At 46.3% G+C, this 12,897-nt stretch overlaps 1 protein-coding gene across 4 annotated transcripts in view; it reads left to right on the forward strand.

Moving 5' to 3' along the window:
* Positions 1-12,897, forward strand: part of ZDHHC14 (zinc finger DHHC-type palmitoyltransferase 14) — a 292,047-nt gene that overhangs the window by 46,946 nt on the left and 232,204 nt on the right. The window lies entirely within an intron of this gene.

The following is a 12,897-nucleotide window of genomic DNA, read 5'->3' on the forward strand; positions in this document are numbered from 1 at the left end:
GGGTCTTACTGGGCTACAGTCAAGGTGTCAGCAGACTGCGTGCCTCCTGAATGTCTGAGACAGAATCGCTGTTTCTCTGCTTTTTCCAGGGTCTGCAGGCCACCACATTCCTTGGCTCGTGGCTCCTGCCTCTCAGACTGAATTCTTCTCATGCTGCCTCCTCTGCTGTGTTCTGTCCCAATTTTCTCTTCCACTTTTAAAGACCCCGAGTTTATATCTACAATGGAACTAGACACGCTTATCTCCCTATCTTAATATCAGCTGATTGGCAGCCTTCATTCCACCTGCAGCCTTAATTGCGCTATGCCTTGTAATCTAATATATTCACACGTTTCTGGCATTAGCACGGAGACATCTTGTAGGGGCCATCATTGTGCCTGCTGCGTGTGGTCCATTCTAAGATTGCCAATCAGTGGTGGCCCCTGCCAAAGCCTTTGTGTTTATGTGGCGCACAGTCAGGCTGGGCATATGTGCCATGAGCATGTCATGAACGTGATAAATAGCTCCATTCATACAGAGCAGGGTAGCTGTCCCAGAGGAAAGGCTGATCTGACAGCTGGCTGTGTTAATCGTACAGCCAGGTTTTGGGATGCTCTCGTGTGGTACTTTTACAGAGCTGTTGTATTGCTGATCCACTTGGTGAGGCTGACTGTAAATAGCAACCGTGTTCATCTGGCTCACCTACTCCCATCTGCCAGATTGTGTGTGGAACACATGGTGAAAGGGGTGTGAGTACGGGTAGTAGTGGCTGAGTGCCCATGACAGGCTCTGGGCAGTGTTACTTGACTTCAGAACAGCTGTCTTGGGGTTGGTGCATTACTCTGCCTATCTAGACAAGAGGCAGGCAGGGCTCAGGAGGATGAGTAGTTCATCCAGTAGGTGACTCAGCTGGTTTAAGTGGCAGGGCTGGATTCCAACTCTAACATTCTCCTCTTGGGAACCATCAAGAGGGCAGATGAGTGCCTGGCTCCTGGCCCTGGACAGGAATGTTTCTTTGTTGGGTCAGCTGTGTACGGAGGTCTCCCCCTCTAGAGAGAGCATGACAGTACCAGCATCCATATCCAGTACAAGGTGATGTCAATGATGGGAAAGCTGCTGTGGATGAGAATTCTGCTTCGATGACTAAGGATTAGTGACCTTAGTATATCTGATGAGGGTTAAGGAGCAAGTTTCTACATCAGTACTAGTATGGCTGATGTTGAAATCTCTTAACTGTTGAGAGTATCCAGGGTTACTTCACCTCCTTAGGAAATTTAATCTGAACTGGGGGTCACAACAAACCAAACAAGTTACCTGACATTCCCCTTTGGCTTTTTAAAGAAATGGTCCTTTAGGGACTTCTCTAGCAGCATTTAAAGCTCCATGCTTACAATGCAGGGAGTGCAGGTTCGATCCCTGGTTGGGGAACTAAGATCTGGCATGCTGCACGGTGTGACCAAAACAGAAGGGGGAAAAATGAAACGTTCCTTTAGTTTTCCCCCCTTGAAAATGCCCAGCCAATCACAGTCTACCGAAGGGGCTCACTGGTTGGCCTCGCAGGAAGCCACGGGAAGAAGCAGAGTTCACTTGCAGTTTCTGTTTGTGGCGAAATTTGTGTTAAGGTGCAGTTTGAGACTTCTTGTGCTTGTATATATTTGATTTTTTTAAATAAACAAAAAACAGTTCAGGCAAACAAAAGAACTTTGGCTTACTCATCTCTGTACCTCCAGTACTTGTCAGAATGGATGCTTGATAACTGTGTTGAATGAATGGTCATATTATTCATTGCTTTCTTGATAAAATATCATGTGAATAAGAGGCTGTGGGGGACAAAGGAGAACAGGGTGGAGGCCTCACTTCAAGGTGCTTCCTGTCTCACAGATGCGTGTGCCCAGTGCTTTTTCTAGGGACCTTAGTTGTATAGAAGGTGGAAAGCTTATGATGGCAGAGTTCATAAGTCAACTGAGTTTGTATGCACTGCTGCTTTCCTGAACAATTTATTTTCTTTGTTGGGTAGCCTTCCAAAAGGAGGTGGTTTCTTGGATAATTTCCATTATAATTTAACTTAAAATTTGACTTTCTTTGCGATAGAATAAATGGGTTTCCCAGGTGGCGCAGTGGTAAAAAATCCAGGAGACCCAAGAGATGTGGGTTCGATCCCTGGGTCTGGAAGATCCCCTGGAGGAGGGCAACCCACTCCAGTATTCTTGCCTGGAAAATCCCATGAACAGAGAGGAGCCCGATGGGCTACTGTCCATGGGGTCACAAAGAGTCGGACATGACTGAGCACGCACATCATGTCATGTCATGTCAAATCACAAGGTAGGAAAAAAAAAGGTTTAAAATTGCATGGAGGCAGACCTGTTTTGTACTAGAAATCTAACTAAAGCTGTTTCTGCATAATTTGTGAGTGGCAAAATGGCTTTCATGCCACTTAAGCCACTGACATGAGCCAAGTGTTTCCATCTATGGTGGCTGCTAAATTAATGTAGAAAATGTAATAGGAAAAGCATCTTTTCCATGCTTCTTAATGTTGCCACATACTCTTGACATTTAAGCATGTGCAATTTTCTGGGACCATTTTTGTGTTTCTGAATCCAGATGGTTGTTCCAAAAGGAGCACTGTCCCTGCTGATCAAGTGGGAAGCAAAGAAAAAAGTTTCCTTGTGCATGAAAATCTACTTGGAGGGCAGTCCTGCTGTTGTCAAGGGACTGCAGCGCCTCACCTCCCAACATGCAGTGGGTCTGTTTCTAATGAAGATTTTCAATGGCCTACGGTCACTTTTCTTTGAAAACCTTGTCCTGTGCCTCAGCAGATGGCAAGTTTGCATTCGGGCTTGAAATCAAGCACATTGCTGGCACGGTCGCTCTATTTCTTGAGACTTATTTGGGTAATAAGAATTTAGAATTGAATTAAGTTGGCCCTTATACCTAATTATTTTAATTTCATGTGGGCACACGTTTGCAAGCTAAATGCCAAATGCCACTGTGTGGCTTTCCTGATCATGAAAAGAGGGTACTTTCCTTTGAGTAATTATAGCCTCTTCTTGAATAATGATTTTTATTTGCCTGAATGTAGAAACTCATAAATATTCTCTAAATAATGGAAGAAAAAAATTGCAAAAGTCGTGACTAAGACAAAACCAGAGACTTAGGGCACTCTGAGGCTGGCCTGGGGGGAGATATTCAAGAACAGGTGTCTAACTACAGCTAACTTCCTTTTAAAAAAAAAAATTGTTTATTTTTAATTGGAGGATAAATGCTTTACAATGTGTTGGTTTCTGCCATGCATCAACATGAATCAGCCATAGGTTTATACGTGTCCCCTCCCTGTGAACCTCCCCCTCACCTCCCACTGTATCCCACCCCTCTAGTTGTCACAGAGTACCAGGTTGAGCTCCCCATGTTGAACAGCAACTTCCCATCACCTTTCTCTTTTACATATGGTAATATGTATATTTCAATGCTACTCTCTCAATTCATCCCACCCTCTCCTGCCCCTGCTGTGTGCATAAGTCTGTTCTCTGCGTCTGAGTCTCAATTCCTGCCCTGCAAACAGGTTCATCAGCACCACTTTGCTGGACAAACCACTTAGCCTCCATGGCACTGTTTTGCCCGGCTTAACAGTGGCGGTGGGGTAGACACAGGGTCTCTTATGGTTCTGATGACTCTCAGGTTGTATAACTGGGCTGCTGCGAAGGGTGGCTTTTGGTACCAACAGCAGGACGGAGTGGCATGTGCAAACACGTGCACAGATGCACCCGCTCGTGATTCAGTGGCCTTGACCAGTGTCCTTTTGGATGGAGACATTAATGAGCCGTGACATGACATGTGCCATAAAAATGGAGGATGCTTTGATGTCTTCCAGTTGGCTGGCTTGCATCTTTCCTGAGGGAACACTGGACTTGTGGGGAAAGGAAATAGCAGCGACCAGGAGGGGAAAAAAACAGAAAAGAAGAAGTCCATTCCCTCCACACTCTTACTCGGTTCCCGGTTATCCTATCAGTGTGTGACTGCACCAGGTGAACACATCATCAACAGTGTCAAGCCCGCGTGATGCCGGAGACGGAGCCTCAGGATAGGATTTTTGACACTGTCTAGAGATGTGCTAAAGGATTTTGGAAAAATCCACCTCCAAGATTAGAGAACCTCCAACAACAAAAAGAAGCTAAGAAAGGAAAGCATAATTGCATGCCGATCATTTCAATGTTAAGAGAAGCTAGCTTTTAAAATGTATGCTTATATCTGATAGCTCTGTTATATTTTGAGTTCAGGTCATGAACTATTCCAATGCTCTGAAAAGACTGATGTTGGGGGAGTACAGAGTCTTTTTCCTACCCACCCAGGTGAGGACCCCGCCGGAAGCTGAGGCCCACTTACACTGGGCCAGTTCTAATCAGCCCAAACCATGGCCAGAGGAGAAGAAAGTATTCTTCTTTCTTCTGCTCCGTAAGTCCGCAAGAGGACTCTACCTGATTAAATGATTTCAGCTTGGTGGCCACTTCCCGTCCACTCATCTGGTGATGACCCATCATACGTGGGTCTCTGAAAGTACACTTCTGTGAATCATCCAGGCCACCACAATAGCTGCCACAGGGCCTTCTTTTCCTATCCCCTGGGTACTTTCCAGTGGATCTTTCACCAAGCTTTATTCAGTTCCTCAAATTTTGGTCCCTGTGGGTCAAGCCTCATGAAGATGCATGTTCAACAAGCTTACCAAAAAAAAAAAAAAATGAAAGAAAAAAAAGGCAGATCTGGCCTTTTCCCTTCATTTATAGTCCCGTGGAGCCATTTGCTTAATGAAACTGGACCCGTTCCACAACGGAGAGAACCCTTGTGCCACGCAGGGCTGGCTGCAGTCTCGGGAGAGGGCGCCTGCTCGGGGTTTCCATTCCTGTCTGCCCGCAGAGCTCTCAGAGCGTGAGCTGCCTGGGTCTCTCCTGTGGCTTATTTGTACTGACCTTGGCTCAAGGACATGATGCAGTTGTTCTGCCATCACTGAACCAAGGCTGTCTGCCCTGGTGCTTGTAGAAGTTGGTGCATTGCCCTGTTAGGTCCTCCAGGTGGTACATACGTTCATCCCTCTTCATTCTCATACCAACGGTAAGAGCCTCACAGATGGGGAAACTGAGGATCCATGATGGCGCCAGGTGGTAAGGTCTAGCGTGTGACCTGGTCTCCAGGGAGATTATGTACATATGTAAATCGATGAAAAAAATGCTAGCACGTGTGAAGATGTGAGAGAGTGTGAGAGGGGGTGTTCTGGAAAGCTCTCACGGTGTCGGTGACATTGGGATGAAACATGAGGAAAGGCAGGCATGTAGACAGGTCTGTGCTTTCTTGGCCAGCGTGTGTGTCTCTGGCATTAGACTATGAGCTCAGTAGGGACCTCCCCCCCAATTCTTTTTTTTCTCTGTGTTGTATCTCAAGGCCTGGCAGAGTTGGGGAGAGCCCAGCACACGGGGGTGTGTGTGGTCCATGTGCAACTGAGCAGTTGGAATGGATGTGAATGTGGAGGGTGTCTTGGGGAGAAGAGCATGGGTGTGAAGAACTGGACACGGTCTGGTTTGTTTTTCTTGATCTTCTGGGCAAGGAGAGGGTGCGAGGAGTTGCTGATGAGATAGGCCAAGTGGGTGGACGTCACACTGGGGGAGGCCTTTGGAAGTCTGGTTAAGGGCTCTTTCGAGGCTGGTCCCCAGAGTCCTGCCAGGGGTCAGCTGTGAAAGAAGTCCTCTGCTTCTTCCTTAGTCGTAAAATGGAGACACTGAAGGTGGAACCTCTTGAGATTGAAAGATTAGTCATGTAAGTTCTGGCAAGTGTTTAGCACATACTGACCCATGATAAGTACCTGCTTGACAGCAGTGGGCTATGACTGCTATTCTTCACTCACAAGCCATCAGGGAAGTGTTGCTTTCTTGGAGGAAGAGATGTGATTGGGCTTTTGCTGCTGCTGCTGTTGCTGCTAAGTCGCTTCAGTCATGTCCAACTCTGTGCGACCCAATGGACGGCAGCCCACCAGGCTCCCCCGTCCCTGGGATTCTCCAGGCAAGAACACTGGAGTGGGTTGCCATTTCCTTCTCCAGTGCATGAAAGTGAAAAGTGAAAGTGAAGTCGCTCAGTCGTGTCCGACTCTTCGCGACCCCACGGACTACAGCCTACCAGGCTCCTCTGTCCATGGGATTTTCTAGGCAAGAGTACTGGAGTGGGGTGCCATTGCCTTCTCCGGATTGGGCTTTTAGGTAGATTAATCTGGCAGCAATCGAGGTAGGAGACACGGGTTTGATCCCTGGGTTGGAGAGATCCCATGAGAAGGAAATGGCAACCCACTCCAGTATTCTTGCCTGGAAAATCCCATGAACCTAGGAGCCTGGCAGGCTACAGTCCACAGGGTCACAAAGACTCGGATGCCACTGAGTGACTGAGCACGAGCGCGCCATCTGGCAGCAGCAGTAGGAAGGTCTGGAGTGGAGGCAGAGACCTCACAGGAGTCAAAGATGAGTAGTAGGCGTTTGAGTAGCAGGTCCCTGTGAGGAGTCACAAGAACTTGAATTGGAGGTTCTGGGAAGAATGTAGTGGTGGGTGCAGGGGCCAGAGATCTCACGGAGGCTGAGTCTGTAGGACCTGGTGACTCACTCAAAGGAAGGTGAAGGTTGGACCCTGAGTCCCCAGGGGAGTAACGATCCTGTTCATGACAAGAAGAGCTCCAAGCGGGTGCACTTTGGAAAGCTGATGTGCTGTTTGGGTTGTGTTGGCTCCATGGTACCCATGGGATTCCCAGATCTAGAGGTTCTGGTGAGTTAAGAGATCCTTTCTAGAACTCTGGAGCAAGGTCGGGTAAGTGAGTCCATGGGGAGGTCATCTGTACAGACCACCGGATAGAGGAGCTGAGGACAGGCCTGAGCTACTGAGAAGGGGCTGGAGAGGCAGATGGCAGGGTATCCGAAGAAGCTGAAAAGGGGTGGAGGGGTGTGGTCCTGTGTGTGACATGATGACAACAATGAGCCCTGCTTACCTGGCCCTAACCTATGTCCACCAGTCTCTGCAACACACCTCAGGCCTCTCCCATAATCCATGTGGCCTAAACGAGGGCTGGGGGCCTGGGGTGCTGCATCGGGGACCCCCCAGTTGCCTTTTGCCGCAAGGTCATTATTTTCTGGTCATATGAGGCTTCACACTGGACAGCACATTTTCACATTCGCATGGCACCCACATCGGCCATGCGGGACACCAAACTAGGTTAATGGATGTGTCCTTCTTCCTTAAGGAGGCCGTGTCCCCCAAGAGGATACCCAGATTCCCTTTATAGAGGCGTTGCGTGTACTGAGCAACGCTCGTGGGCCTCCTTACCCCAGGCTGGAATGGGTTTGTTTTGCAGTGAGATTCAGGTTCTTAATATTTTTTAAAAGGAAGTAATGAGCCCCCTCCTGCCCTGAAAAATTCCTGTTTGTGCCTCTGTACAGCACTTGGGTCAATCCAGGGTCTCACGGATCCCCTGGAGACCCCAGTTTAAGAATCGTTCCCCGGGCTTCCCTGGTGACTCAGGGATAAAAAATCTGTCTGCCAGTGCAAGAGACACAGGTTCAATCCCTGGTCCAGAAAGATCCCACATGTCATGGAGCAGCTAAGTCCATGTGCTGCAACTACTGGGCTTGTGCTCTAGAGCCCAGGAGCTGAAACTACCGAAGCCCAACGCTCTAGAGCCTGTGTTCTGCAACAAGAGAAGCCATCACGAGAAGCCTGAACACTGCATCCAGAGAGTAGCCCTGCTCTCTGCACCTAGAGAAAAGTCCATGCATCAGTGAAGACCCAGCACAGCCAAATAAATAAATTTAAAAAAAAAATCTTTCCCTTAAAGACCCCGTCTCAGCATTTCCTTGTTGCTACTAAAGACCTTCTATGTCAGGACATGTGTCTGTGTGCTTTGTCCCTCAGTCGTGTCCGACTCTTTGAGCCCGCCAGGCTCCTCTGTCCATGGGATTCTCCAGCAAGAGTACTGGAGTGGGTTGCCAAGCCCTCCTTCAGAGGATCTTCCCAACCCAGGGATCCAACCCAGGTCTCCCACATTGCAGGGAGATTCTTTATCAGCTGATCCACCAGGGAAGCCCAAGAATACTGGAGTGGGTAGCCTGTCCCTTCTCCAGTGGATCTTCCCAACCCAGGGATCCAACCCAGGTCTCCCACATTGCAGGGAGATTCTTTATCAGCTGATCCACCAGGGAAGCCCAAGAATACTGGAGTGGGTAGCCTGTCCCTTCTCCAGTGGATCTTCCCAACCCAGGGATCCAACCCAGGTCTCCCACATTGCAGGGGGATTCTTTATCAGCTGATCCACCAGGGAAGCCTGAGAATACTGGAGTGGGTAGCCTATCCCTTCTCCAGCGGATCTTCCCGACCCAGGAATTGAACCGGGGTCTCCTGCATTGCAGACGGATCCTTTACCAGCTGAGCCATCAGGGAAGCCCGTGATAGGTTAAGATGCACTCAGATATGCATTATTGAAGGCTACTGGCTCTTCCAGACATCTGTATTGTTGACTTGTGCTCGGTTGTGCCCCACTCTGCGTCTCCATGGACTGCACCCCAGTAGGCTGTGCTCTCCATGGAATTTCTCAGGCAAGAATAGGGGAGTGGGTTGCTATTGCCTTCTCTAAGGGATCTTCCTGACCCAGGAATCTAACCCCAGTCTCCTGCGTCCCCTGCTTTGGCAGGCGGATTCTTTACCAGTGAATCCCACCTGGGAATCCCATATTGTTGACTATAGTAGGATAATAAATTTGCATATTGAAAACTGGGAAAAATAGTCCTGTGAATGCTATGATTCATCCTTCCTCATGTGAAATTATGGGGTCGTGAAGGCCAGATTTCTGCAGAACAAAGAAAGAGCAAGTTGGCCAAATTAATAGACCTCAGTGTTTCTATGGAATGGTGGGGTAAAAAATACAGCCAGGTTGACTTTCTCTTTATTTTATAAATTATTTGATTTTCTGAATATGGATTAAGCTACTTAGAAGTTATATGTACTGAACTATTGTGTAATTTTTTATTGAAGTAGAATATATATAACATAAAATTGACCATTTTAGCCATTTTAAAGTATACAGTTCAGAAGGGTCATGTACAATTATAATTAATTTCTAAATCTCTGAAAAGGTATGAAAAAGTGGAAAAGAGTGTAGGAAAATATTTGCCCAGAAAAATATATTTTTTCCTGTTAAATGTATTTGGCTGCACCGGGTCTCAGTAGCAGTATACAAGATCTAGTTCCCTGAGCAGGGTTTGAACCCCCAGGTCCCCTGCACTGGGAGCACGGAGTCTTAACCACTGCACCACCAGGGAAGTCTTGGAAAAATATGCTTCCTGAACTGAATGCTAAGGTGTCACAAGTTTAGGCTTCCCTGAGCAAAAAGAAAGCAAACAATTAAGATAAAAAAATGCTTAATGAGACTTCTCAGATTCCTGAGGTTGGATTTTTTTATATGTAATGATTATTTTTATTTTGCAAGTGGAGTAAGGAAATCTCTAAGGTGTCCAAATGAAGAGAATTTTAGAGATTATAAAATTAAAGTCTGGACTTTGAGTTGCTTTTGGAAGTATGGAAGATCAGTGAGACTCTTGAAAACAAATGTCAACTATAGAGAAATATCTGTATTTTTCATCAGCTGAAGTTAACAAGTTATCTTCACATTTTTCCACAGTACAGCACAATGCTAAAATCCCATGTAGATTTGCAAATGTGAGGATCACCATAGTAACATCTATATTAAACTTTACATTTTAACGTTGTTAGTAAAAGATGCTGTGCCTTTATGAAAGGGCTTTCTCAGGGAATAAAATAATATTTTCCCTTTGACCCTACCTCAGGATAGTTTCCCTTCTCCCAGGCTTGGTTTTTGAAATCCCAAAGTCTGAATGTCATGTTAGAAGCAACCAAAAGATTGGTGTTGGTATCCAGAAGCTGGGATCTTATTTCCAATAGCAGTTCGAGCCAAAATTATGGAATTTGTGGATGTGTTTGGCCAAGGCGGAGAGTAGGGAAAGCTTTGGACAAATGTGTTTTCTGTGATAAATTCAAGATATTGTCCAGTCTGTGGTGAGTTCCAGGAGCTGAATTCATCTAGAACTGGGCATTCATGCTGAGTAAGCTGCTTTACCGCTCAAAGAATTGTATTGCCAACAGAGAGTCTTCATTGCAGTAAATTGTGAGGGTCATGGAATGACTTTTCCTTAACACCCTGTCGCGTTGGGTTGGCACAGTTCCCCATCTAAAGAAATTGTCATTTCCCCCCATTTTAGTGTAGGCATTTACATTCTTAGTTTCCTATTTTTCCTTTCTTCATTCAAAAAACATCTTAGAGCTCTTAAGAAAATGGCAACTACAGTCGCAGAGTACTAGAAATTATTTTTAAGAAATTGTAGGAGATACGTGAAGTTTTGTAAAGATTGGAGAAGGACAGATTCTAAGTATCTCTTTCTAACAAGAAAAGAACTCTTCATGGGGCTTGATTTATGGTTTAACTTTACTGGTTGTTGCTGTTGTTGTTTAGTCACTAAATCATGTCCAATACTGTGACCCTATGGACCGTAGCCCTCCAGGATCCTCTGTCCATGGGATTTTCCAGGCAAGAATACTAGAGTGGGATGCCATTTGCTTCTCCAGGGGAACTTCCTGACCCAGGGATGGAACCTGGGTCTCCTGTATTGGCAGGCAGGTTATTTACCACTGAGCCACCTGGGAAGCCCCTAACTTTACATACGTGTACAAATTAGATGTGTAAGCCATCTGCAAACAGGTGCTGAGAAGTCCCAGGGTCCTGAGACTCACCACCTGGACTCCAGGAAGAGGAGAGGGTGCCAGCCTAACCCACTGTCTCTGTAGGAGAGACATGGGGAGGTTCCCCACTCTGAAAGTGCTCCTCACTGGACTAAGACCTGTGGAAGGGACAGGGAAAGCAGGAGACTTTCCTAGTCCACACATAGAGAAGTTTTAGAAGACAAGGTAATTGTGCATGAACAATAGAATTATTGTTGTAGTTCAGTCGATCATTCAGTTCAGTTCAGTTGCTCAGTCGTGTCCGACTCTTTGCGACCCATGAATCGCAGCACGCCAGGCCTCCCTGTCCATCACCAACTCCCGGAGTTCACCCAGACTCACGTCCATCGAGTCAGTGATGCCATCCAGCCATCTCATCCTCTGTCGTCCCCTTCTCCTCCTGCCCCCAATCCCTCCCAGCATCAGAGTCTTTTCCAATGAGTCAACACTTCGCATGAGGTGGCCAAAGTACTGGAGTTTCAGCTTCAGCATCATTCCCTCCAAAGAAATCCCAGGGCTGATCTCCTTCAAAATGGACTGCTTGGATCTCCTTGCAGTCCAAGGGACTCTCAAGAGTCTTCTCCAACACCACAGTTCAAAAGCATCAATTCTTTGGCGCTCAGCCTTCTTCACAGTCCAACTCTTACATCCATACATGACCACAGGAAAAACCATAGCCTTGACTAGACGGACCTTTGTTGGCAAAGTAATGTCTCTGCTTTTGAATATGCTATCTAGGTTAGTCAGCAAGAGAGTTCCAGAAAAACATCTATTTCTGCTTTATTGACTATGCCAAAGCCTTTGACTGTGTGGATCACAATAAACTATGGAAAATTCTTCAAGAGATGGGAATACCAGACCACCTGATCTGCCTCTTGAGAAATCTGTATGCAGGTCAGGAAGCAACAGTTAGAACTAGACATGGAACAACAGACTGGTTCCAAATGGAAAAAAGGAGTTCCTCAAGGCTATATATTGTCACCCTGTTTATTTAACTTATATGCAGAGTACATCATGAGAAATGCTGGACTGGAAGAAGCACAAGCTGGAATCAAGATTGCTGGGAGAAATATCAAGAACCTCAGATATGCAGATGACACCACCCTTATGGCAGAAAGTGAAGAGGAACTCAAAAGCCTCTTGATGAAAGTGAAAGTGGAGAGTGAAAAAGTTGGCTTAAAGCTCAACATTCAGAAAACGAAGATCATGGCATCCGGTCCCACCACTACATGGGAAATAGATGGGGAAACAGTGGAAACAGTGTCAGACTTTATTTTTCTGGGCTCCAAAATCACTACAGATGGTGACTGCAGCCATGAAATTAAAAGACGCTTACTCCTTGGAAGGAAAGTTATGACCAACCTAGATAGCATATTCAAAAGCAGAAACATTACTTTGCCAACAAAGGCCCATCTAGTCAAGGCTATGGTTTTTCCTGTGGTCATGTATGGATGTAAGAGTTGGACTGTGAAGAAGGCTAAGCGCCAAAGAATTGATGCTTTTGAAGTGTGGTGTTGGAGAAGACTCTTGAGAGTCCCTTGGACTGCAAGGAAATCCAACCAGTTGTGCTGCAATTCATGGGGTCGCAAAGAGTCAGACACGACTGAGCGACTGATCTGATCTGATCTAGGTTAGTCATAACTTTCCTTCCAAGGAGTAAGCGTCTTTTAATTTCATGGCTGCAGTCACCATCTGCAGTGATTTTGGAGCCCAGAAAAATAAAGTCTGACACTGTTTCCACTGTTTCCCCATCTATTTCCCATGAAGTGGTGGGACCGGATGCCATGATCTTCGTTTTCTGGATGTTGAGCTTTAAGCCAACTTTTTCACTCTCTTCTTTCACTTTCATCAAGAGGCTTTTGAGTTCCTCTTCACTTTCTGCCATAAGGGTGGTGTCATCTGCATATCTGAGGTTATTGATATTTCTCCCAGCAATCTTGATTCCAGCTTGTGCTTCTTCCAGTCCAGCGTTTCTCATGATGTACTCTGCATATAAGTTAAATAAACAGGGTGACAATATACAGCCTTGACGAACTCCTTTTCCTGTTTGGAACCAGTCTGTTGTTCCATGTCCAGTTCTAACTGTTGCTTCCTGACCTGCATACAGAT

The sequence above is a fragment of the Bos javanicus genome, chromosome 9 (genome assembly GCF_032452875.1).
Source record: "Bos javanicus breed banteng chromosome 9, ARS-OSU_banteng_1.0, whole genome shotgun sequence".
Lineage (NCBI taxonomy): Eukaryota > Metazoa > Chordata > Mammalia > Artiodactyla > Bovidae > Bos > Bos javanicus.